Here is a 26,679-nt window from a genome sequence, read left to right as displayed (position 1 = left end):
TGTTTCTTTCTCCTGGAACGTCTTTCCCCCATTTATTATTCACTCAGTTTTTGTTTCATTTTTCAAGGCTAGCCCTAATATCACCTCTTCCATTACAGCCTTTTCCAGTCCCTTCACCTGCAGGAGATTATTCCTTAATGTGAATTCACCTATACTCTGTGGATTCTTGGATGCTTACCACTTTCCACACCGTTATAATTGTGTGTGTCCATGCCTTGTCTCTTAATCCTGACAAGTGATTGAGGATTCCGATCTGTGTTTCCTAATTCTGACAGTGTTTTCACCTCCTAAATATCTGTTGGATGAGTAAGTCAGGTCATTATACCGGGCAGATATGAAAGTGCATCAGAAACAATCCAAACTGTAAATAATAGGCATTCAATAAATATTTTCAAATAGGCTAATAACTGCATGCATATGTAATTACAGAGCATATGAAAAATAGTTTGAAAAATTTGGGTGTGGTATGAATGATTAGGAAAGGCTTACTGGACTTCACTGAGGCAATGTAGAAGAGATGGTTCTGGACTGGGAGAAGAGAGGTTGGAGCCTTCTCTCTGTGTGACGAAAGGCCAAGACAAAGAAGTGAGGATGGAACTTGATGAGTGAGATCTGTGCTGGGGGAAGGGTGCCAGTGAAGGCAGAAAGAACGAGGTCTTAGTCCAGCAGATTAAAATGGCAGGTTGGAGCCAGGCCCTGTCCTGAGAGTCATTGTTGGGGACACAGAGAAGAGCTGAAGGGAGAGTGGAAACCTGTTTGGTTGCTGCTCTAGAGATGTGGGTGAGAGACAGGAGAAGGAGAAATGACTTTGATATTTCTTCTAGACCAAGGTCTCTATCATTTATGGCCTTGATATTTGATAAGCACAAGAGCAGGTAGATGCTAAAAGGAGGTTGGAAAAGAACATTTGCCTATGTTTCTTCACCGGTGCAGCAACCATCTCAGGTATTTGAACAGGCTACATGGAAACAAGCAGAACCCAGCATTCAGAGTGGCTCTCCACACTTCACAACCTGTCACATCCCTGAGAAGGCCACCTCCCCTGATATTTGTGAACCAGAGGTTTGTTATAGTGACCCAGTCTGGCTTCAAACTCTTGATTCTCTTGCCTAAGCCTTTGTGAGTATAGGTGTTAGAGGCATGTACCACTATGCCTGGCTTGGAATAAAGGTCTCTCTGGGCTCTAAATGCAATGTGGGTAAGGAGAGAAGAGCAGAGAGATCCATGTCCTGTCCTCCACCTGCTCCAGGGAACATGGCCACTTTGCTAATGCATCCTTCTTAGGTAACTATGTTTGGCAAGGAGGGGTATAGCACACTCTTTGGCCATACTCAGTTGAGCTTCTGGTGACCATGGTGCTGAGAGGTGAAATTCACATGGGAGAAGCCTGCAGGACCTAGAATAAAGTGGGATAATATGTCCTGATAGAATGGGAGAAGAATATTGTTCTCAGTCTTAGGATTTGCATTCAGTTCTGAATCATGACAATTCAGAAAGACTTGTAAAATCCTTATCTGTGACTGACTCATTTGGATAAGTATGTTTAAAACAAAATACCCATTGGAGGGGACAATGTGATCTCATAGGGAATCCTCAAAAATTATTTTTTTTTGAGGGAAAAGGCATTATACAGAGACATCCAGCCTTTCTGCCCCACACTATATTTTACTTTCTGTTATTATTGGAAATTCTGGGATGATAAGGATGGGCAGGAAAGAAGGGTCCATGTTCACTGGGCACCAAATAGCTTGACTTGGAGCTCATGAGCACTCTGTCATATTTTTATCCTGTCTCCATTGTTTTACCAAACACTAATCACTCAACTCTCAGTTAATACCTAGGGAGTGTGTGTGTGTGTGTGTGTGTGTGTGTGTGTGTGTGTGTGTGTGTGTGACTGGCTCTGCTGCTGGGGAAGCTTCAACTTCCAGGCTCCCTGTAAGCTTGCCCCACTTTTCCCCCAGTTCCCATCTAACAGCCGATGCTGGCCAAGTCCTAACACACATCACTCCAAACTCTTCTCACTTCAACGTTCTCTGTAGCCAATCAAGTTTCCACTTCTCCATCACTGCCTTGTCACCCATCCCTTATGGGTTTTCTTCTTATTTCTCATACTTTCTAACTCCTTCATATTTCTTCTGCTTGGATTTCATCAAGCATTGTTTATTTTAAGTTGTACTTTAGTTATTACAAATAATGACTCTGTGTGTGTGTGTGTGTGTGTGTGTGTGTGTGTGTGTGTGTGTGTGTGTGTATAGCATGAATCTTAGAAGGTCCTATTAATAAAAACAAATTCTGTGCCAGTTATTGGGGTGAATGCTGGAAGATCAGAGAAGCAGAACAAGCCACAGCCACCTCACCTTGCCAATTCCTCAGCGGATCCTGTTTCCTCAGACTGGAAGTCAAATGGATCTCAGCTGAACTGTGGTTCAAAAGCCTAAAAGCTTAACCAGCTCTAGTTTCTGGTCCTCATGCCTTATATACCTTTCTGCTTCCTGCCATCACTTCCTGGGATTAAAGGCATGTCACCACACCTGGCTGTTTCCAGTGTGGCTTTGAACTCACAGAGATCCAGACGGATCTCTGCCTTCAGAATGCTAGGATTAAAGATGTATCTGCCACCATTTTCTGGCCTCTCTGTCTCTCTAGTGGCTGTTCTGTTCTCTGACCCCAGAGAAGTTTATTAGGATGCACAATATATTGGGGAACACAATATCACCACATATATGTATATATGTACATGTATATACATATACATATATATAATGCATATATGCATAATTTCAGTCTAATGTGATATGTTGGTATGTGTTTATATTGTGAGGTGATTAAATCAGGTTAATTTATAGGGCATTCTTTTTATATTCTTACCAATTTCCTCTAGTTAGAACATTTAGAATCTCATCATAAATTTTGAAATATGTAATATATTATTATCATTATTACTTATAGTCCCCATTCTGAGTAACAGATCCTCAAATCTTACTCAACTTATCTAAGGCATTGATTTTGTACACAAAATCACTTATGAGTGTTAATGTTATAAATATAAAAAGATCCAATAACACAGTAAACTATGGGGTCTAAATTTTTTATGTGCATCATTTGAACCATTACAGCGACTCCAAAGGGTAGAAATTAATATTGTCCCCACTGCACAAAGAGAAAACCTGGGTTCAATGTGGCCATTTGCTCAGATCATATGGCTGCCTGCGGCTACTACCCTGGCTGGTGAACCCAGACAGTCCCACTGCAGACATACCCACTTGACCCACACTGACCATGTAGGTATTGTTTCTGTTTGCCTGTGCTGTACTTGATCCTATCATGGTCACATTCTATTCAAATCAGTTTTGAAGACAACTGGTAAGACTTTATTGGTCTCCTGGGAACCTTGCCCATATGAATACTGTAATAAAATACCAAACATCAGTTGATATTGTCAGTGAGAAGAAAGAGCAATTACTCAGTTTCCCACTTGCTGTCCAATTCCACTTTCACTTGTCAGACTGAGAGCTGTCTACCAGCATCACAGAGCTCTGCTCTGTCACTGTGAAATATCATTGAGTTGGTGAAAAATTCACACCCTGCTTCCTGTTATTTTTCTCGTGGACACAGAAGGCTGTGTACAAAGAAGGACATCTTAGATAAATGACCATCCTCAATAACAGACATGTCAATGACACTGGTGTGGGGACCCTGAGGCATTCCTTTCAATGTGACAGAGCCAAAGTAGTGGGAAACTTCCATGCCTGTGTTCCTCTGTCTGACTTCCAGGAGGAGCTGAGAGTCTCCGGTCTCCGAAAACAATGCCAGTTGCTACTGGTTTTAATCTTAAAATCTATATAATTAACAATGCATTTGTTGGAAAACTAGAAAATAAAGCTAAGGAAGCAAGCAAACAAACAGACAAATGGTGATTGTGCATTTTGTCCATAAAAAATGGAGTAATGCTGAGCCAATTATTTCTCCATAATAAAATAGCATGGATACTTCTGTGATTGTAAATGGCAGCTTAGCCTTCAACTACATGAACACAGCATAATCCTTGTAGTAGCAGTTTTCTTTAAGCCAGTTCCTTGTGCTAGATATTTTTGTTGTTTCCACTGTAATGTGTTATAGACACTACTTTGCAGGAGGACCATTGTTATTTTCCCTGGAGAAAAATCTCTAGATTCTGCATTTCTAAGTTATAAAGGTTTCAGATAAGTTTCTTGACAGAATTGCTGTGCAGAGGGACAGCTCTGTCTATTCTGAATGGAGATTTTGTGATGGTGACATTTCACCCTGAGCAGCATCGGATCTTTCTTTGAGGGGTTGTATTTACCAACTTGAAGGGGATGTGTGAGTATCCAGTTCTTTCTGTGCACATCAACCACTAACATGAACATTCATCTTTTTATCTCACCTGTGTTTGGTGGGGGAAAGGTTTATCTATGTTTGAATATGTTTATTATACCCAGTGTTTTCTTTAACACCTCCTCATTGGGACAATTATCTTATTTTTTATCTTTTCAAAGATTTTTAAAGAGTTTGACATACAAAGGACACTGATTCTCCAACGGTCACATATCACAGCATTTCCCCTACTTTTTAGCTTTTGGTCTTTAATTGTTTTTTTTTTTTTTCTCACAAATACTGTACATTCAAGTGTAGTCAATGTTTTGTCTCTTTGGCCATTTATTAGTTTACAATATGCAAAGTTTATAAATATATATGTGTGTGTGTGTGTGTGTGTGTGTGTGTGTGTGTGTGTGTGTGTGTGTAGTGCTGGGATGAAACGTGCGGCCTCCCACAGGCAGGATAAACACTGCAGCATTGAACCACCCCTCTGCACATCAAGTAGATTCTGAACACTGTCTCTGGCCCTAGGCTAAGGTCTGTTCAGAGAGACCATGCTATTCTCAGGGACACACATGTTGCTCTTTTATGCTTTTATTATGGAATCCATTTGTCCTATGTCATGAGATAGGGATTTATTATGGATTGGCTCAGTACTGATTGGAATTCAGCCCTTTCTTCATTTTATATGAATATGTCTTAATTTAACACCAAATCATGAGCCTTGTGGAAGATGCCATAGTTTGGCAGCTCAGTGCCCAGGAGAGCAGGAAGAAAAGTCTGTCCAGGCAGAGGGTTACAGAGGGAGAATGCTCAGTGAACTGTATCTAAAGACACTCACCAAATTTGAGATTATTATCACTCCACACAGAATGTCACTGTGTAGCCCAGGCTGACTTTGACCTTGAGATCCTCCTGTCTCAGCCTCTGGGGGGGCGGGGGAGAAGGACTGGGATTATAGTTCTGCTCACCAGGACCAGAGAGAGACCATGTGGGTAGCAGAAGCAGCTGGAGGAAGGGAGCGCTGTGACTAGGACCAGCTCACGAAGTAAGCTACAGTTGAATACAAAAGAGCACTGAGTGAGTTCTGCTGAAGCCTGTCTCATGCAGCTGCTGTCTGTCATCAGGGCTTGCTGCCCAAAAGCATCTCTGTGGGTTTTGAACACCAGCTGAGATGCTTCTGAATGCCCTCCCTGCTGTCCTCTGGGTGCCCATGGTGCACACAAAAAGACAAGCCAGTTCGTTATTATTAAGTGAACATTTATTCCCACCCAATGTCTATGCTGTGATGCTTTCCCTGTGGGTTAAAATTCTTCTTCCTTCATTTCCGTGCTGCCTGGTATATCTGTGTTTGGTACTGCTTTTACCATTCTACTCACAAAAATGTACACAGCCTTTAAATATCTAAATTAGTAGAAGCACAAACATCTAGCTGTAGTTTTAGATGTGTGCCTTGTTCATTCATTCCTGTGGATGTGTTTGATTTCAGATGTAATTTTGCCATATTAACAAATTCAGAATTTTTTTGCTTGGAATTGTATTTGTCAATTAATCTAGAGATAACTGAAAATTACCCATTCAAGCACATACATGATACCTTCCTCCATTTGGTTAAATCTTTTAGTTTTCTATTAATCTTTTTGTGGTGCTAGGGAATAGAGTGCAAAGTCTCAAGCATTCTACACAATTGCTGTATCATGGGGCCACACCCCACCTGGCCCCATGCATATATTTTAATAACAAAGTTTATTTGTCATCATTTTATACCCTTGTTACAATTGCTGTAAGTGCCTAGTTTGATAAATGTTACCAAGTATCTAAAAATGATTTAGGGAAGTCACAAATTACCAATCTATCCTAAATTTGGAAGCAGTTCTCTGAGCTCATACAATATTTAAAGTTTATTATGCTGTTCTTTGTTTTAAGAAGAAAGCTACAACGAAACAACAAATATGTAGTTACAAATAATGGAGGCTGATTGGTAGATTTGGCAATGGTATCTGACAAAGTGGTCCAGTTCAGGGCATAAGGTACTCACGGATGCTCACATTCTGATTATAGTGGTTCCAGGTAGATGCCTGGCATGGATGGAAACAGGAAAATTGCACGTGATTATTCTAGGAGCTGTGAAAATGTCTGCCTGGGTTGGTTGGCTTGAGTGATACCAAGAGGAACATTTGTCTTTAAGTATAGGTAGCTACCATGGGTTGAGGATATAGCTTAGTACTGAGAGTATATTTATCACACTCAGGGAACTGGATTCAATCCCCAGCATACACAAACAAGAAGAAATCCTACATAATTCCTCTGATGTTGTTTTTCCTTAGAGTTCAGCAATAGTTCCTCTTACGCAGCTGAGTCCCAGAAAACCAGAGGGGAGCACTGTAGGGTGAAGCCTTTAAGGAGGTGGTTTGATTTCACACAGCTGTGTAGGGGCCATTCTGCCTGCTGACTCTGCTCTTCACTGACTACTTGACCTTACCAAGCACTTCAAGTCAACCTCTGCCTGCCTAAACCATGTGGAAAGTGGGCCTTGCTTTCCAGAAAGACAACACATTACCCATTTCCAATTACAGAGCTATTCCTTTCCTAGACACTTTCCCCACTTCTTGCTTATCCACAAGAGGTTAGGTTCTTGGGTGAATATTATTCATCATCCATATGCAGACTGGCAGAAGTCAGTCCCTGTTATTTTATAAGGACCCCTGAAATACCTTCTGTCTTATAAAGCACTCTCAAGAAAGTGGTAGATTTGATCAGAGTTTCCTTGATAGTTTCATCAAGCTTGTGTAAAATCCCATGCAAGTTCCTTATTCATTCTGCAAAGCGTTTATCTTTAAGGATGCTATGATATGATATGTCAACACGAACTAGAAAATTGGTGAGGTGTAAGCACATGACCAAACATGCTCTAAAACCTTGAGGGCTAAGATGGCTTTGCCCCTGCTCTGTGTGCTATGTTGTGGTCAGCTCTTCCCTGTCTTAGTTAGTATTTATACTGGTGTGAAGAGACACCATGAACACAGCAACTCTTACAAAAGAAAACATTTAATTGGGTGGCTTACAGTTTCAGAAGTTTAGTCCATTATCATCATAGTAGGACATGGCGGCATGCAGGCAGACATGGTGCTGGAGAAGGAGCTGAAAATTCTACATCTTGATCTGAAAGCAGCAGGAAGTGAACTGAGATGCTGGGCTTGGCTTGAGCATATGTGAAACCTTAAAGCCTGCCTCCACTGCAACATACTTCCTCCAACAAGGCCATACCTACTCCAACAAAGTCACACTTCATAGTAGTGCCACCACTCCCTGTGAGCTTATGGAGGCAATTATATTCAAACTACCACACCTCAGTACATGTGGGAAACAGGTGGAAAACAATGGGGTCTGTGGACAGTTTGTAGTTGCATGTTGGATCCAGGTCTACCATCAAGCTAGGGCAGCATTCTTGCCAGGTGTTTTAGTTTCTCAAACAGATGTGAACTACATCCAGAAGCATTACCTGTTACTCACAGGCTATTTGTACTGCCAGGAATATGATTCCCATATCCCTCCCCTGTGTATGTGTCAGTAGTCTGATTGAGAGAAATGGTACCCAGGGACAATTGGAGGAAGTAAATACAGACCATTTGTTCATGTTGATGTTTAGAGTCAGTCACATTGTATACATCTAGCTAGCAGAGGACAAGGAGCTCCTGGGCTCATGTCATACTACCATACCACCACCATTTACATTTACTGACATTGACTTTGGGGCAATATCCCCTTCTGTTGAAGACTATGATGTGAAACAGGCCTTTGATACCAATTACTTCTAATTGCCTTGTTTGTGATAACACAGCATACTCTGTAAGAGAGCCCTGGGAAAAAGAAGCCTGACCCTCATTCCAGTAGGTAGACAGGGGTAGACACCACCACATGAGTGGCTGCTTTCCTCCTAGGGTATTATGTATCATTTCACCAAGACAATGTCATTCTGTAGCTGGCGATTGGAATGACCTGCTCAAACCTGAAGGAGAGTGGATGACAGGGCTATGTACTTCAGCATAATTCTTGCCTTTTCTTTGTCTCCTCCATCTTGGTTTTCTTTCTTTCCCTTTTAAATTAGTCACTCTTTTACAAGGCTGACTTCATTCTTTTCTGAAACAAGGTAAAAGATAGATGAACAATATCCAAATCAAATTCAAAATTGCAACCACCAAGCCCTGCTGGTCTAGCCCTAGCTAGACTTGAGAATATCTTGAACACATTGTCCTAGAGTTTCAGCAGGCAGGGGAGTCAGATTCTAAAAATAGTCTTTAATTTCCTTTCTTTGAATGATGGTTATTTTATCTGTTTCGTTATTTAATGGTGCTGGGAATTGAACCAGGGCTTTGTACATGCAGGGCAAGTGCTCTATCACTGAGCCACACCCCAGCCCTTTATAATATTAACTTTAAAGTCACAGATTATAGATGTAATTGATGTTGCAAGGCATTCAGAAATTATAGAAAATGGCAAAATTAAAAGGGAAAGTCATGAAATAAGAAGTGAAAATCATGTCTGGGTCAACTATCCAGAGAAATATCTTACATCTTAAAATGTATCAGGTCATTTGTTATTCATGAGTTTAATCTGCCTCCTCTGGAACACTGGAAGAATTCTGGACCATGTCGATCTACAGGAGAGAAGACTTGCCTTGTGTTTCCACCATACCTATTTTCTGCCCAACTTGGCTCCATCATGCTTTTTTGGAATGTTCAACTTTGCTGTTTCATCACTGATGAGGCAAACCCAGTCCCTTTCTCAGCAGTTTTGGGATGTATTTTCCTTCAGATGGCATTAGTGTAACCTCATTTTAGGACTCAACCTGGAAGGCACACATACTTCGTTCAATACCTTTAAGATTATAGCTCCTTGCCTGTCCACTCAGTAAAGAACTGAATTTAAAGGAGGTAAACCCAAGCATGTTGGAAATGAGTACAAAAGAAGCTATTTCCAACTAGGCACATACGCACCCACACAGGCACACACAACAAACAGGCTACCATAATTAGCCAGACTCACCTGAATTTAATGCTGAATTACTCTGATAACACAAGCTACAAGCTTGACCTCTCTCACAATGTTTGGGCCAATATACAGTTCTCTTCTATCAAGCGTTCTTGTCTCTCTGGCTCTTGAGAGAGGCACCTGCCTGCTTCTGTAGGGTTACTTCAGCACTTTTCATTCAACCATGCTTTCCAGTGTTTTCTTAGAGTTCCTCTGCAGAGTCTACTCCACCCACAGACACCAGGGAGAAGAAAATTGCCCAGAATACAAACAAAGGAAGCTGCAGCCTTGAGCAGCAGCAGAGACTCCAGTAGGAAGAGTGGGCTTTTCTCTCTTTTGTTTCTTTTGAGTAGGAGACTTGAGAAACTTCCTTGCTCAGCCCAAGACTATGCCTGTCACATGCTCCTCATTCGATCACTAACAGGCTTCTCTGGTGGTTCCTAGAAAACACAGCGATGGATCTTTTTAGGGCTTACCAAGTGTTCAGCTAAGTCTGCAGATGAGACGCCTGCCAGGAAATTGGGTTTGAGTGATGATATTTTTTTTAATCTTTAAAAAATTATGTTCAAGCAAATCACACAAGTTGCTTTGGGCGAAAAGCTCTGAAGACAGCAACTCTGTGGCTGCCTGTGATTTCAAGGCGTAGCTGGAAACTCAACAGGGTGGAGGAGTTTCTGGAAGCCTTCACACAAAGTATTAAGGCACACAATCCAGTGTAAATAAATCCTGGTGGAAATATGCACTTTTGGAGCAGGAAAAAAGGACACATAATATGAATGTAATCTGAAATATATGTCATAATGAGAGAGTTCCCAGTTAGAAGTTTGAGTTTTCTTTTCAAACTCCCAATGCAAAACTTCCATATACTTGCAGCCTCACTAAGATAAACTAAGAAAGCAGAGCTGAGGCCCAGTTTGTCACTTCATAGCTGCTAATTGAAAGGCAGCATGCTGGGTAGTTTTATGTCAACTTGACAAAAGTTATCTGAGAGGAGGGAACCTCAATTAAGAAATGCTTCCATAAGATGGGGCTGTAGGCAGCAAGCCTGTAGGGCATTTTCTTAATTAGTGATTGAGGTGGGAGGGCCCAGCCCATTGTTGGTGGGGCCATCTCTGGACTGGTGGTCCTGGATTCTATAAGAAAGCAGGCTGAACAGGCCATGAGGAGCAAGCCAGTAAGCAGCACCCCTCCATAGCCTCTGCATCAGCTCCTGGCTCCAGGTTCCAGCCCTGCTTGAGTTCCTACCCTGACTTCCTTTGATGATGGACTATGATGTGGAGTAAAATCCAAATAAACCTTTTCCTCACAACTTGCCTTTGGTCATGGTGTCTCATTGCAGCAATAGAAACCCTAAGTAAGATTGGTAGCAACGCAAGAAAGAGTCTCTATAAACATTTAACCAACAAATGGAGGTTATCCTAGAAGTATTTTTGAAGTCAAGTTGATTGAAAATCCCAAGTCCCAAAGATGCTCAAGATGCGGATAAATTGATAATAGGGATTATTTTAAATGATGCCAACTCCTTACTCATTCTCACAAAAACCTCTTGCTTTAACTACAAAACAAACATTTAAATATTAGGCTCAAAACCTTGCAGGAGACAAATATTATTTATGGGTTAATGAATCTTGATATTATTTTCTTGAATTATTTTTTATTGGTTAATAACATGTGGAAGATTCAGGATTGTAAGTTGCTAGAACATGGCCAAATTTTTAAAACCTCACTATCAGCACAAACTTTAAGGCCATGTTTCCTGGCAACATTACCTCAATCTGTCAAACGAGGATTCATTGAGGGTACCATGTCCCAAGAAGACACTCTTGGAAGTTTTCTAGAAATACATTACTGAGCCAAGCAGATGTGACTCTGTACTGCATTCAGAGTTTATAAGAAAACAGAGTTAATAATAAGCTAGCAAACAAGTGAAGAATTGTTTTAGTGGGAAAGGCTAAGTCAATGACAACCAGACACCAGAAATGGACAACAGAACATAGTGTCTACTACAGTGATCATGGAAGAATTTTTGGAGAAGCAGCATTATGAAGATGTCTTGAGAATGATGACACAGTTGAGCAAAATGGACATACGTTGATGGGGAAAGAGGTGGGAGTGTTTGTGTGTGTCCTGAGTGTGCAACGTCTGGGGGTAGAGTAAAGCTGAAGCTGAGTTGAGCTCAGTAGTAGCCCTGAGCATGTAGGCAGAGAGCATTGTGACTGATGGCAAGGAAGAGATGAAACACTTAGGATGCTGGGCCAGTAAGGAGGCCATGGCAACAGCTGAGATGTTAACAGACCAGTAAGGTAGAAAGACCATAGGGAGGTAGATTCAAGGCACCGTGGAAGGCAACCTGAATGCATAATGTATATATGAAAAGTGAGGACATGAAACTGTGAATATGAGGAAATGAGAGAAAGAAGGCAAGATATCTGAACGGTTTAACAGTTTTACTTTTGCTGAGATAAGGGAGAATGCTGGGTGTATGGTTTGGGGCTGGAATGTAAAGTCAAGGGTTGCATTCGGAACACATTAAGTGTGAGATGCTTTTGAAACACCTGAACGGTGAGGTCAGGCAGGCAGAAGAGTTTCAGAGAAAATGACCAGGGCTGAATCGGCAGCTTTATGAGTCATAAATGTGTGAATTGCATTAAAACTGTGAGAGCTGATGAGTTGCTCTGGGTGAGGACATTGAGAAGCAGGGTGAGAGAAGCAGAGAGAGGTCTGAGAGAATTGAAAGGAGCCAGATGCTCAAAGAACCAATATCTAAGCCTTGGTTGGACCAGAGGAAATGGGGCAGAAAGAGTTAGCAATAGGAGTGTGGGGAGTTATGGAAACCAGAGGATACTGGAAGAGTCAGTCAGCAACAGGCTTCAGTAAGGGGTTTATGGGAGGAAGGGAAACAAGTGGTTTGCTGGGTTTTAAGCAGGTGTGTCAAGGTGACCTTGGCTGGAAGTTTCGTGGAAAGCAGAAGCCAGATAGGTTGTGGGCTGAGAAACGAAGGTGAGGTTCAGATAGAGAAGCTAGCATTTACAATGGTTACTATTATTTTTAATTTCTAATTGTGGTAAAATACAGGATATAAAATGGGCATCATCACTGTTTCTGAGTGGACATTTCCATAGCGGCATATGATTTCTGATGCTGCCCAGACACCCCCACCATCCAGTTCCAGAGTGGTCTCACTCTGGAAGTCTGTCCTGGTAGAGGCTCACTCCACACAGCCTCCCTGTTCCTGAGCCTCTGATTCTTCTCTCCTATAGTTTTTACTGTTATTTTTTTTTATCATGGATCATATAAATAGAATCACATATTTGTTTTGTGATTGGTCTGTCTTAATAAAAGCCCTAAAGATTCATTTCTGTGAATGTGTGTGCCACATTCTCATTTATCTTGAAGACTAAATATTATAAATGCCCTTATGTAGCTGTAGTTCCTATAACCAACAATTCAACCAACCACAGTCCATGATATTTGGAAAAATCTTTGCATCTATACTGAACGTACACATTCTTGTTAATGTTCTCTGAACAACATGATGCTACTGACATAGTGTGTATGTTGTGGGCATCATTTGTAACCTAGAGGTGTTGAATGACTAGGAGAGGATCACATAGGTGCTATGAAAACACAGAGCCATTTTATGAAAGAGGCTTGAGCACCCACAGATTTTGATGTGTCCAGTCCTATATCCCTTTGCAAGACTGTATCACACTTGCTTTTTCTATTGATGCATTCATGGACATCATCTGCTTCCATGCCCTGGCTGCTGTGCAAAGTGCTGCAGTGGTTCTGAGTGCACAGACAGGCCAGCAGCTCCTCATGGGGAGAGTGGGAGCGGGTACACAGTCTTGGCCTTGTTGTTGTTCCCCAAGCTGAGAGAAAGCAAAACCCGTTTGCCTGCTGTTAGCCATGACTGCAAGGGAAAAAGAGAACCACTGAGCAGAGAGAGGGGCAACTGGGGGAAGAGACAATGGCATGGGGGAGGCAGCACTTGGGCAGAGGACAAACTCCTGCTCTGTAGAAGAGACAAGGATGACATGGCTGTAGTCAGGGGTCCTTTGCTGGCTTTGGCAGTGGGGAAAAGAAAGAGCCCTTCAAATCACTTCAATTTTCTCTGAAGTGTGATGTGAGTTCATCAACTAAGGGCTGAAGGAGGAAGAGCAGAGGAGGTATGGAAAGAAGGGATGGGATGCTCTGTTACAGGGTGGTTTCTGATTGGGCTGCTCCTTATACCTCAAAGCAGAACTTCCATAGTATTGTGACAGCTTCTGCCTCCACCTAATTTTGACGGTGATTTAATTGGTGTTGGGTGAGTCCAGAGCATTGTCATTTTAAAACTTCTCAATTTGACAGCCACGTGTTATACAGGTTGAGAATGACAGAAAGATGACCCACTGTGTTCACTGCATCCGACATCTGAAAACAGTGAACACACAGTGTAGGGGATAGAATGGGGGTAACCCAGACCTGGAAGGGGAGTTAATAGTCAAAGCATGTGAATTCTTAGATAGGAACAATAATGTTGCTTCTGTTTTAAATTGATTATATAGCACAGTGAATATAGCTGACAACCGAGCACTGTGCATTCCAAAATCACCAAGGGAGGAAATCTCAAGTAGTCTCATCACAAAAAACAATCAAGGATTTGGGGTGATGGATATGTTAATTAGCTTGATTTAATCATTTCACATCATATTAAAAAAAAACCTCTCAGCATCACTTTGTACTACACAAACACCCACAACTATCATTTGCCAATGTAAAACAAACAGAGAGCAAAGCGCCCCAGGTGAGCCTGATGTGCTGGGTGGTTAAGACTGGTTGTTTCAGAGTCGGAAAGTCAACTGGTTGGAGAAAAGTGGCAGGATTCCTGAGAGTGTCAAAGCCCCAGTTTGAGATTTGTAGTCATAAATGTCAAGTGAAATGAGCCAGTGCAAATTACAGGGTGTGTGTGTGTGTGTGTGTGTGTGTGTGTGTGTGTGTGTGTGTGTGTTTCCTGCCCCACGTGTAAAATGTCCAAGACTCTTCCTTAGATTTTTTTTTCTTTTTCAATCCACTCAATTAAGAGCCCATCTATTTCTCACCAGTGTCACTATCTGTAACGGTAACAGCTAATGTCACCATGTGCCCAGCATGCTTCTAGTCATCGTGCCTAACAGTCCTCACATCAGTCAACTCGTCCATTCTGCAAAGAAGAAAGTCAGGTTTAAAAGGAAACCCAGGCACATACTGACACACATAGTTAATGAACCATACATGGCACCTGAGACTAGGAAGTCTTGACCTCAAGTCTGTGCTCATACCACACCTCCCAAAGGCATGACCTAAGCATGGACCTCCAGCCCTGTCCTTCATGATACACACACAGGACAGGAGGATTAACCAGAATTCAATGGTTAAGGGCCCCTTTAGGCCTGGAAGAAATGCTTTGGTTGTTATCTGCTGCACCAAGCATGATGGTGAATGCCTGCAGTCCCAGCACTGGGGAGGATCAGGAGTTCCAGGCTAGCCCAGATGACAGACTGAGGTTAGCCTGGGCGGCAACGGGAGATCCTCTATTAAATAGATGAATACATAAATACAGAAAATAAGCAAACAGAAAAATGTGGACAAGGCCTTCCAGGATGTACAGGTGTAGTGATGGGCAAAGGGTGGGCCTCGTTAGAACTGGCAGGGCAGTGGCTGAGCAGTGGCCTGCAGGAAAGGCAAGCCCGGGGTAGAGCTAAACGCCACGTACTACAGCAGAAGGCTTCAAAGACCAGCTTGGAGAAGGTGAAGCTCAGGGAAGACGTGGCCAAAAGGAATGTCTGAGGCGGATCTGGAACTCCGCAACTTCTCCATAGAATCCTGGGCATCCACACAGCCCCATGCCTATGCCACTGAGGTAGTGGATTGTCTGGAGGGAAGGTGGCCAGGATGGGGTCTAGGCTAGTGTTACAGAGTGGAAAGTGCAGACAGAAGCTATGGTACCTGGCTGTGGCATGAGGGGCAGCCTTCTGTTTACACAGTCCCTTGGACATGAGCAATTTTATGATCCACAGCCTCATGAAACCCAGAATTGTCTCCCCTAGCTCCCAACCAGTCCTCTTTGTGGCTTCTGGACCCTTACCCTGGCATATGCTTTTCCAATCTCAAAGACTTGAAGTCTCATCACCAACTCTGACATGATTCCTCTTCCAGAGGGTACTGAAGCGGGGTAGCCCTGGCTGTAACAAGTGTCAACACATGAAGTTAACCAGCATGTCTGAAGGTTTGGAGGAACATTATGGCAAGATCCTGTCAGACATTATTGCCGAGACCATCCGTGGCTGGGGACAGGAGTCTTCTCCACCCCTATCCTAACTCATTAGTCTCTCTTTGAAGGTCCAGGGAGTCACCATCCTGCCAGACTGAGCACCATTGCTGATTTCATGCCTTGTTGCAATCAGGGGCTGCTATGTTCATTTGAAATCTAATCTCTGTTCTGTCCCTGACAATGATCTCAGCAAGGCTGAAGGAGGGTGGGTAAAGGAGGTAAGTTGTCAAGGGCCCCTTGATGGGTGATCAGCAGAACTGGAATTGAAATCTAGTGCTTTCGACTGAAGGTCTGCACTCTGGAATTCGACTCTGATGTATTGTTATAAGGAATCATTTTGGCACCTGCCACCAATGCTTCAGCAGGACAGACATCCCATGATCCTGGGCTTCTGTCAGCTCCTTCCAGGAGAGCAGAGGCTTCACTGCTGAGGCAGCTCAGTGTTTAAGGAAACACCAGCCTTCGGTTTAGACAAAGACTCCTGTGATCAGTGTGCAACCCTGAAGAAGCGATGGGGGTTCATGAGCAATTTCATACTAATGACTAAGATGATACCATAACACTTACAAAAAATTAAATTCTTCCTCCAGTCTGTGTCTGGGGAGAATCCATGGCACTCTACTGCCCTCATTCAGTTGAAACTTGGCTTTGGATGAAGTTAAAACAGAAGCTCCTAAAGATTAAACAGGGCCCTGAGGAAGGCGGGTTTCACACTCCAGCTAGAGCAGAAACTTCTGCAGCAGGAGGAAGTTGCTGGGGAAGGGGCTTCCCTCTCAGGACCTCTTTACTGAGGAAAATGTGGGAGGTACTACTGGCGGCTTCCTTGTGTCCTTTCTCCTCAAGCCCTTTGCCCAGTGCTCGGGTCCCCTTGCCTCCTGCTCACATCCTCTTTGTCAGGCTCTCTTTCTATGTATCCCTTGGCCTCCCTCTATCTCTCTCCATCCTCACTAAACTCACAATTACCTCCTGTATCCCTCCAAACCTAGCCCAGAGCTCATAGTATGCTCGTCTTGTGCAAGCTAAACAAGGACTCCCCCGCTGATCTACACCACAAAGCCCCTCTTTTCCAGTTCTCAGGAAAGTGTCCTGGCTAAAATCTGAGGCATCTGACTGGGAAAGCGTTGAGGGTGGGGAGAAGGCAATGTCTGTGTGGCATGAAGCATAAATGGCACCTGTCACTTGTGCTCCAGGGTTCTCAGTAGGCTCCTGCAGAAGCAAGCCCCCAGCCAAGACCATGCCTACTTAGCTTTCCACTCCCATCCTGTCTTTTTTTTTCTCTGCTTCTCTTCCTCTGAGAACTGGGTCACTCACTTGCCAGAGTGTCCCCTCTCAGGCTCACCTTCTAAGAAGCCTAGTTTAACATAGGAAATTCTTCTAGCTTGGAATTCAAGGGTTAAATGGAGTCTTAGTGATCATTTGGGACGTCTGTTAAGCGTTCTTCTGGTAGCATCATATCTGTCCCTGGTGATGCAGTGGAGAAGGATTTAGAGAATTTGGTGTCCTGTGGCGAGATCTCACACGGCCTGAGGTAACACCATTACCTAGTGTAGTCTCTGAAGGAGGCTCATAGGGCTCTGTGTGCAAATATCTCAGCTCCCTGTGCAGCAGTAAGACCCTCTTGGCCTCTACAGCACTCAAAGCAGTTAGGGTGTGTGGGCCCTACCTCCCCCATATGATGTTAGGTTTGGCAGGAATGAAAATCCTGTATCTATAGGTAATATTCTGCTGAGTGAAATAAGGCATGTGGTCTGTGCAAGGGCCTCCTATGGAAAGCACAGGTGCCTCATGGCTTTGTCATTGGAAGGAAGGAAGGCTGGGGTGCTTAGGAGCTGGCCCTCATCCCACACAGGCTGAGAGTCTCTTGGCTTCATTCATTCCTTGGAGTTTCTAAGTTTCTGCTACGTTGAGCTCAAAGTACAAATATGAGCTTAACATGGGTTGCCATGCATGTGAAGGAGACGTAGGTGACACAAAACCGTCTCCTAAAACTAAGCTTGATCAGATATGCCAAGAGCTTGGGATGCCAGGTGGTGGAGAGATCTGCTGCAGCAGCTGCCCTGGTCATCTCAAAGTAGACAAAGGGCAATTTCTCAAAGGGAGACTTGATTAGAACTGGCTACCCACATTACCTTAACCTGCATTAAGACTGACGACCGTCATGCCTTTCCACTGTTCGATCTCAGCCAGCACCAGAAACCATAGCCTTATGTCCCACAGTATGTGACTACCTGAAAGTTCTCAATGTGCATAAATAGACACAGGAAATCTGAACACAGTGACACATGAAACTAAGTCAGTACTACATTCGTGTGGGTCAAAGCGTCTTGAAAAGAAAGAACGATGGACAGCAAAATGAAGCCAGAATATATTCTGCACAGGGCTGTGATCTCAGCTAAGCCCAAACAGTGCTGACTAGGTAAAGGTGAGGGTGTTGGTGTGTCAGCTCCAAAGCTCAGAGCCCTGTTGTCCGTACCCACCTAGGCACTGTTCAGGGAGAGGATACAAATGGTGCTGTCAGAGCATGATGCTAGCAAACTTTCAAATCCTTAACCTGTCCCCGGCTCGGCTCTGCTCTCCCACTCAAGAGCTCTCTTCAGATAGTGTCTGGCTGCTTTTGCAACTTGCCTGCGGGGTAAATTGTACTGGAGAGCTTGGCCTGTGTCTGCCCTGCCTGACAGGTGTTTTTTTTTTTTTTTTCCTCATCACAAATGAAAAGTTGCCTCTGTGCTGCGCACACTGAAGCCTCCAGTGAGTTTAGTCACTGTGAGACAGCCTGTGTGAAAGCCAATCTGGGACACTAACAAGGTCAAGTTTCTGGACATGTCAGACCTAGACTTGACTTTGAGGTATGCTGATCCACTCAGATCTCACCCTGGAGGGCCCTTGTGGTCGGCTCTCTGGCCTTCTCCCAGGGGGTGGTCTCCAAACTTCCTTCCCCTGAGAACCGGGTTATTCACTCACCAGAGTTTCCTCTCTCAGGCTCAGTGAAGAGGCAGGAGAAGAAAAGGCTCAGATAGATCAGTGAGGAGTCCCCAGGTGTGACAGTCTCCACGGAGTGAGGGAGAGAATTTATGTCAGCATCTGTGAGCTAGAGATGAGGCACTGGCTGATGACAGCCAGGCTTAAGCCTCAGTGTTCACATAAATGCCACATCCTGGTCTAGTTAGTGCAAACTCAGAAAGGAAGACATACCAGAGGAGTGTTTGGCATATGATAGGCAATTAATAAATATTTGTTAATGGATGGCACAGTCTTGGTCAATAAACATATGAATTGGAGATGCATCTCAGTGCACAAAAGAAATGCTCCAAACAGCAAGATGCCTGCATCTTCTTCTTAGACTGGAAAGCTTGTGTAGAGATTTGGGACAGGCGTCCAGTGTGTGGCAATGGTACATGCTGCCGAGAAACAAACTGTGTGCTCACACACTCTTTTCAAATTTGATGGAATTAAACACAGGAATACGCATCCCCAAATCTTGAAAATACACAGACCATTTCACCTGACAGTTTGAGTAACTGAAGGATTGGAAGGAAGGAAGGAAAGAAGGAGGTCAGTCATTGTTGGAATTTAGAAGCAACCTGTGTCCAGTCACAACTGATGAGCTGAATAAAATACAAAACTCCAAGCGATGGTCCATCACTTGGCCTTCACTTGCAGATGAGTGGGTAACTAACACATTTATGCAATGCAGGTATAGAAGGCAACAGGGAAACTGACTAGAATGTGATTCTTAATTATATAAGATATTTGCATTAAGTGATGTAGGAAAACGGAAGAAATGGTTATTTCCGAATGGTGCCCTTATTGGCACTTTTCTATGGTTTTTGGCTGACTCATGTGTTCTGATTTTTCTACCACTTACAAAGCTGCAATCATAAAATAGTTATGATTTAAAAAATTAAAGTTGTTAAATTTGGACAGTTTCCAAATAGCTTTTATTTGGCTAAACAGAGAGCTATAAAAACGATACATATCAGACAAACAATAAGATTTGCTCTCTGAAGTGAAAGGAGGAACTGGCCCTAGCTGACCCTGAAGAGGGTACAGCTAATAGATTCTTCACAAGGGTGGATCCCTCCAGACACAAAGTTGGAAAGAAATGCCTCTGTTAATGGATTAAAGCTCGTGCAGTTATTCTTTATTATGGAGATAATCAGAGGCTCACCCAAAGAACTGATTTTTGGATAGAAATTTCTTCAAAAGTTCTTAGAAATCAAGCCAGTGTGGAGATCACCAGCAAAGGGATTGAAACCATACTTGGTGATCACTAATTGTTGAAAACCACAGGGAAGGACCTTGGGATCAAACTCATTCGTAAAAAACTGAAGGTCAGAAGGGTGAGGTCATTGACTCCGTAAATTAGAAGAGTCATGTTAAAATCTGAGTGTCTTGATTTTTGCTCTTCCCGCCACACCCTACCATCTCCTTCCTCCTGGCCTATGACCTGTCTGTTCATAGCCAGTGTCACCATGTGTGACTGTGTCCACGGATTATGGTTTCCACTAAGACAGGCATGTCATTGATATCCCACACCAGCTATGAATGCTCTGCAAGCAGGAGTGGTTTGGTGTGGGTCGGCTGACTGCAGTTCAGGAAGGGATTGTGCACAGACATGAGTATTAGGATAGCTTTGCTTTCATGTACACAGCTTTGAAACTTAAAGTCATTCTAAGGGTTAATAGTACTGACTAAACACTCACTGGATGCTTATCAAGCACCAGATATGAGTCAAAGTCTTGTTCGTTCATATGCTATGTGGTTTCATAATCATAACTCTTATCAGGTGTGAGCTCTCCTTGGGCTCAATTAATGAATGAGAATAATGAGGTACAGTGCAGGATAAAGCCTTGTCCTAGGTGTCACATGCAGGGGATGGCAGTTCCTAGTTTCAGAACACACCATCTATTTGGAATCTAGACCTTCAGTTCCCAGCTGCTCAGGACCCCTGCAGTGATGGTATGAGTGGCCGTGCCTGCCATTGGCTGAGATGTGTTGAGCCCATCCCTGAGTTCAGTCTATACTGACCTCCCAAGACTCTCATGTAATTTAGAAGCTGGTGTTATTTATTCCAGTCTAAGCCAGCATCTTAGTTATGAAGCTCGGGTGGAGACCCCCATTTCATCAATGTCTGTGTTCTTTCTAGCAGGTCAAATACAGAGGAAAAGATACCCACCACAGGACACCGGCTGAAAGTCTACACAGGAACTTGTCAGAACCAGGACTTTACTCACCTCTCAGTGGACTCCAGGATTTGTGGTGTGCCCTACCCCGGACAGTTGTGGCTGCAGGAGGTTTTTCCTCAATGACCACTCCCATCTCTGGGTGAGGCTACTATATCATGAAGCCACTTAAATCCCTGTCCAGCTCAGTGTCTGGCTTAACACTACACCCCCCCACACACACACTGCAGCAAGGGCAGAGGCTCCTTCAGCTCTTTGCCCACCTCTAGGTTCCCCAGCATCTCAGCATCTCAGGTTCATGTGTATACACGAGAGCATGATTGCCTTGAGGTATCTTTGAGGAACTATAGGCCCTTTGCAGGGTTTGGGCATGAGAAAAGGCACCTGGAAACAGTGGCATCCCATCTGTGATACTGAGAAACAGCTGACAATGAGATCTTTGGGAGGGGACAGAAGAAGATGGCTGAGGGACCATCTAGAGTCCCTGTGTTGTCAACCTGGGTGCAGTGCAGTGGGGTGTGTGTGTCCTTCCCACTCATCTGTGTGCCATTGGTCTCCGTGTTCCTCTCTTGTCATCCACCTCAGATGTGTTCTTCCTGTTACTCATTTACAAATCCCACCTTCAAGCTGCTCTTCTCCATGGCATAAGTGATCAGTGAGCCCACAAACATCCCTCTACCCTGGGCAAGAGCCTGTAGTACCACAGACTATCAGGAAGCCAAGTATCTCTCTTCACCTTTGCCGTGGTCTCATTAACTTTTCTCTTCTTCCTCAATGGGACACCGCCCACTCCCTGTGCTCCTCTGGGCCAGGCCTGGCCTCCCTCCTGTTCTTCTCTTTCATTAAGATCCCTCTTAGGGAGGCAGCTGAGAGAAGTCAGGAAGCTGAGCATCCAGTGAAAGAGGTTGCTATGAGTTACAAAAGCAGGTGTGGGTGCTGCCACCAGCTCTCCTGGGTTAGCAGGACATGCTTGCTCTGACTTAACACTACCCCAGAAGTGAGGCACCTAAAGCATTTCTCCCAAATTCCTAGAAACTTGGTCCCTCACAGTTGCAAAAGCCTCCAAGGAGGTTGGAAAGAGATACCTGGGTGGGGAAACCCACTGTAAGTGCGAAGAATGAGAGCATGAAGCTGTGTGCTGTGAGCAAATTTCCTTGGTCAAGATTGGCAGTGACGTGGAGGAGAAGTCCTGATTATTGCCTCCTACCAGAGGCAGAGCCACGGCTGCTGCCTACACCTGGCTCTGTGTAAAACTTCAGCTAATGAACTAGGTATTCAAGCTCTCCTTTGACCTGGATTTCCTAAGAGACTCAGGTTGTGTGGGCATGTGGACTGTGTGGGCATGTGGGCTGTGTGGGGGCTTGAGGTCCCTCTGCTTTCCAACCTCTGAGAGACATCTGGTGCTCCTCACATGGCAGGATTTTAAGACATTGTTATTATTATCCTACTCATGTGAAAAAAAAATCTTGCCCCAAGTGTTAATTATTTCTATAAATGACAAAGGTTGATTGGGATCTTTGAATGCAATCCTTGGACAAATGAGTACTGTGTAGACATGTACTACGATCCCTTAGAAAGGCAGCAGCCTGGGAGATGTGAAGCCAGACGTTTGACTAGAGGACAGCTTGCTGAAAGGCAGTCAAGGAAGTCTCCCAGAGGTCAGGAGTGGAGGTGAGGTCCAACCTCCTAACATTTTGATATGACATTGTCATCTACAAATGAGTTGTACCATACTCATAACTGGTCTGGAAGTATGCAGCCATGGGCTGTCAAGTTGGATGTGCCTGCTAGTCCTTGCTGTCTGTCTGTCTATCTGCCCTTCATCTTCCAGGTGTTAAATGAGGGGGAAAGGCAGTGGGATGAACATGAAGTGGGGGAGGGGTGTGTGGCATGTATTGGAGATGCTCAGAGTTAGATATGAGGACATCAGCCTCTAGCTGTCCTGGGCTAAAAACTTACTCACCCATCTTGATTCTTCCCTTTCCTTCACACTCTATGTCCCATTTTCCAGACAAGTGTCAGCTGTACCATGATCTATTGGGGAGAAGGTCAGACTCATATAGCTTTTTGTACTCAGAAAACAATGGCTATCTTCTTGGGCTTTTTGTTCTGTTTTGTTTGGGTTTGTGAGATGGGGTTTCACAAAATAGCTCAGACTGTTCTCAAATCTGCAATCCCTCTGCCTCACCCACTGGATTTGCAAGCCTTGTGCCACTTTGCTCCAAACCTATTTTCTTTGCCATGCCTCACAGCATTCACTCTGTTCCAGCCTCTGTTGTCATCTTTGAATCTGTCTCTCTCTTCCCTCTCTCACACACAGCTCCCCACAGACCAGCCAGTTTGCCCCACCCAGGTCCATCTATGATGTATGTTCTCTCTCCCTGGAAGGCTGAGTCTCCCTGTCATGGAGACCTGAGTACACGGTTTCCTTCCCAGGTGTGCTGGTCCCACTAGATGGTCAAATGTTGTGTCTGGTGTATTATGGGCTCCTTTGTACCCAATGGTACAACGCCCTAGAAAATTGTACATATCTTCCTTATTCACCTGTGTCTGGACATTGGCTGTCTCCCCTCAAAGCAAAAATGAAGGGGCCGTATTTATCCCATTCATCATGTATCCTATACCCTAACCCTGGCATACAGCAGGTAACTTAAGAGATACTCAAGGGATGAAAAAAAAGAGGAAGACCGCATATACATATACCCAGAGAAGGTTTGGTTCTCTGATGTTTTGTATGCGAACCCCACCATGAGGAGAGGGAGGCAGTAGAAACATAAAGAAGTCCCAACTGCTGGTTCAGTCCCGGGAGGGCCTGTGGATTTGGTCATCAATTCCCAGACCCTAGACATCTTTTGGTCTAGGTCTCTTTCTTAAAACACGTGGAAAGTGAACCTCAGGGAACTTAGGGTATCCAGTGAAAAGTACTGCTGCAGATTTGAGCAAGTCTCCTCTGTAATGAACATGTTGCCAGTGTGAGGGTGCTAAGGGCCAGGGCCTTTGGGAGGTGACAGGACCTGAAGCTTTTCCACCAAGCATGGTTCAGGAATCATAATGAAGGGCTTAGTAGAAGGTGTTCTATTGTTTCTCTCCAGCTGCCTTCTACTCCACAGGATGCAGCCCTCACCAGGTGCTGGGGGCTGTGCTTGGTGCTTGGATTTTCACTATCCAGCAATGAGAATGTGCTGTCTGTGGTTTTGGCTTGTCTGTTTTATAAATCACCCACACCATGGTTTGTTATAGCGGTAGATATGGACTGGGGGAGTCACCCAGCAAGTATATTTCAAAGTAGGGATCAGAATCAGACCTCAGCTTCTAGGCAGGGCTTTCTTGCTGCTCTTAAAGCCTTGGGATGGATAAGAATAAATCAGCTTTAATATAAGGCTTAAATTAGAGACAGTCCCCGATATATCCCAAAGTGGTTATTCTCGTGGTAGAAAAGTAGGTGACAGGCTAGTGGGTAGGGTTGGCCTATTTGGCTATCTCTTTCCCTTGGGTGTTGTGTCTTCTATATAGGGGTAGGGGTGGGAGGGTGGCTTGTGTATCAGTGCTTGCAACTCACAGACCAAGTGCAATCTGAACAGCTGTTTTAAGAGGAAATACCCAGAGGACAAGGGCATTATGAAATTGGAGGGGTGCTGAAGATCAGAAATGAAAGACTCTTATTGTTTTCAAGGAGAGATGTACTTTGAAGCTGGTGGTAAGAGACACATTAAGATCATAATGTTGAAGTTGGGGCGGTGAGAGAGCAGACGGCAGATTTGCGCCACAGTCATTTTCTCCAAATGCTGTTTTCTAGTAATAAAGTTGGAGAAGTAGGAGAATGTCATCACTCATGTACTGTGGGAGGGTTTCATCTCAGGGGCTCAAAAAGAGAGGCAAGAAAGGCAAAAGCTGTTCAAGGGAAAGTGGGAAGGTCTGAAAATGGGCCATATTCCCCAGTAGGTAGAAAACCAGAGGCAGCTCTCAGTGTAAGCGGATGGCAGACTGCGAAGAGCCCAAGTGGTTCAAGGAGGGAGAGAGATGCTAGGAGACTACATGGAGAAGATACAGCAGTGTGGAAGGTTCAGGTTGTAGGGAGTGTTCCGGCCTCATACTATCACCAAGGCCAAGAAAACCCAAGTGCAGTGTGGGTGGCAAGACTCGTGTGTTACTTGTTATGAACAGACAAGACATTCTGCGCTCCGGCTTGCCTGTCCAACCTGCTTACCTAACTGTTAATAATAAGAGTAGAAAAAGCAACATTAATTGAGCAATATGGTAGGGTGATTTATCCATGTTCATTTCTTACATCTTTATAAGATACTGTTGGGACAAATAAAACTGTTCCCTATTTCATAGATGAGTAAACTGGGCAGAGAGACACGCATCTGATAAGCAACCATGAAGACTAGAGCCCTGAACTCTGGACCATCAGGTTAGATGGCCTGGCCATGCTTGGGAGCTATGAGCATCAATGGCTTCTTTGCTCTCCTCAGGCTCAGCCAAGAGTCAGCGTGTATGCATCCTCTCTAGTAGACAATCCGGCAGGCAGGAGCTGTCACTGTCTTAGGTGCTGAACCGTGGTTTGTAAGCCATGAAGTGCTAGTGGACATAAAAGAAAGATGTTCTCTGCCTGACTGGTTTTAGTTAAAAGTTTGTTTACAAAAAGATCCTATCATCTCATAGTTCCATGATCTGTGTGGTGTGATTTCACTGTTTGTCTAGCCATTCCAGATTCTCCCAAGTCAGTGTTCCTCTTAGTGTTGATAGTGATTGCAGAGAGCAATTAAATTCAGCACCCATCTCATCTTCACAGCATCGGCTAATGCTTGGTTTGACACTGTGGGGCCCAATCCTATCTAAGTCCTCATATGACTGTAACTAAGGACCCTTAAGATATTAGAACGAACAAAAATGACAACCATTTTTCCCAGAGAAGAAAAGATATTCCATGCAAAGGATTTGTCTAACCTTAACTTACTTTTGTGTGGTGCTTAGAGTCTCTGGACCAGTATTAGAGACTATTCTGTTCATTTATGTCATCTTCCTAAAGTGATTACAGATGGGAGTCAAGGAAAGGGAAGGAGGAGAGGAGGAAATGAAGACAGCTAGAAACAAACAAAGGAAGATGATGCAGAAAGGTCAGACAAGAACAGGAAACAAGGTGTCAGTGTGGCGGAGTACAGAACAAGGAGCTGTGGCTTCCTCTGTGTATCGCTCATAAAATAAACTTATAAAATAAACTTCCGTCAGCTTCACAAATATCAGCCTTACAAAGACACACATACACACACACACACACACACACACACACACAAAGAGAGAGAGAGAGAGAGAGAGAGAGAGAGAGAGAGAGAGAGAGAGAGAGAGAGAGAGAGAGAAAGCACTTATATCCTGTTTCTGTGGAAATCCATGTTAGGATTTACAAATTGTCATGTTACAACCACAGGCTAGGAATAAAAATCCCTTCCAGCTCTACCATATCCCAAGCCCATGAATGTCTGCCACCCTCTCACCTGTCATCACACTACAATCTTTGCTCCCACCATCCTCTGAGCACTGCTTGGTCATGAAAGCCCAGAGAGCACCCTCTTACTTTCCAAGTTCCTCTCCAACTCCCTCCAGGAAGCTTCCCTATATCATGGTGTCTGCAAGAAACATCCCCCCTCCCCCAGTTCTCTAAGAATCTTAGAGCACACTGCTGTTCCAATCCTTGTCATGGGTCCTTTTGTGACATGAAAGGACACGTTTGAGGTTTCCTTCTTCATTTGAGCTTCACATGATTTTTGGAAGGCAGAGGTCTATCCTCTGCTTTGGGGTCCTGTCTCTCAGAACACCAGTTCCATTGGCTCA

At 44.0% G+C, this 26,679-nt stretch overlaps 1 protein-coding gene and 1 long non-coding RNA gene across 3 annotated transcripts in view; one reads left to right on the top strand and one right to left on the bottom strand.

The window, feature by feature from the left end:
- Positions 1–26,679, bottom strand: part of Shisa6 (shisa family member 6) — a 314,399-nt gene that overhangs the window by 26,440 nt on the left and 261,280 nt on the right. The gene's annotated exons all lie outside the window — the stretch shown is intronic.
- LOC128121857 (uncharacterized) overlaps positions 1–26,679 on the top strand; it is a 223,959-nt gene that overhangs the window by 66,556 nt on the left and 130,724 nt on the right. Inside the window, exon 2 of the long non-coding RNA XR_008222276.1 lies at positions 20,811–20,989. This is a non-coding gene — a long non-coding RNA (uncharacterized LOC128121857). The remainder of the gene's footprint in view (positions 1–20,810; positions 20,990–26,679) is intronic.

This window comes from Peromyscus californicus, unplaced genomic scaffold (genome assembly GCF_007827085.1).
Source record: "Peromyscus californicus insignis strain IS unplaced genomic scaffold, ASM782708v3 Scaffold_3__1_contigs__length_106647218, whole genome shotgun sequence".
In the NCBI taxonomy this organism is placed as follows: domain Eukaryota; kingdom Metazoa; phylum Chordata; class Mammalia; order Rodentia; family Cricetidae; genus Peromyscus; species Peromyscus californicus.
Note: the sequence above shows the minus strand (reverse complement) of the source record. Positions and strands in the feature narration are given on the sequence as shown.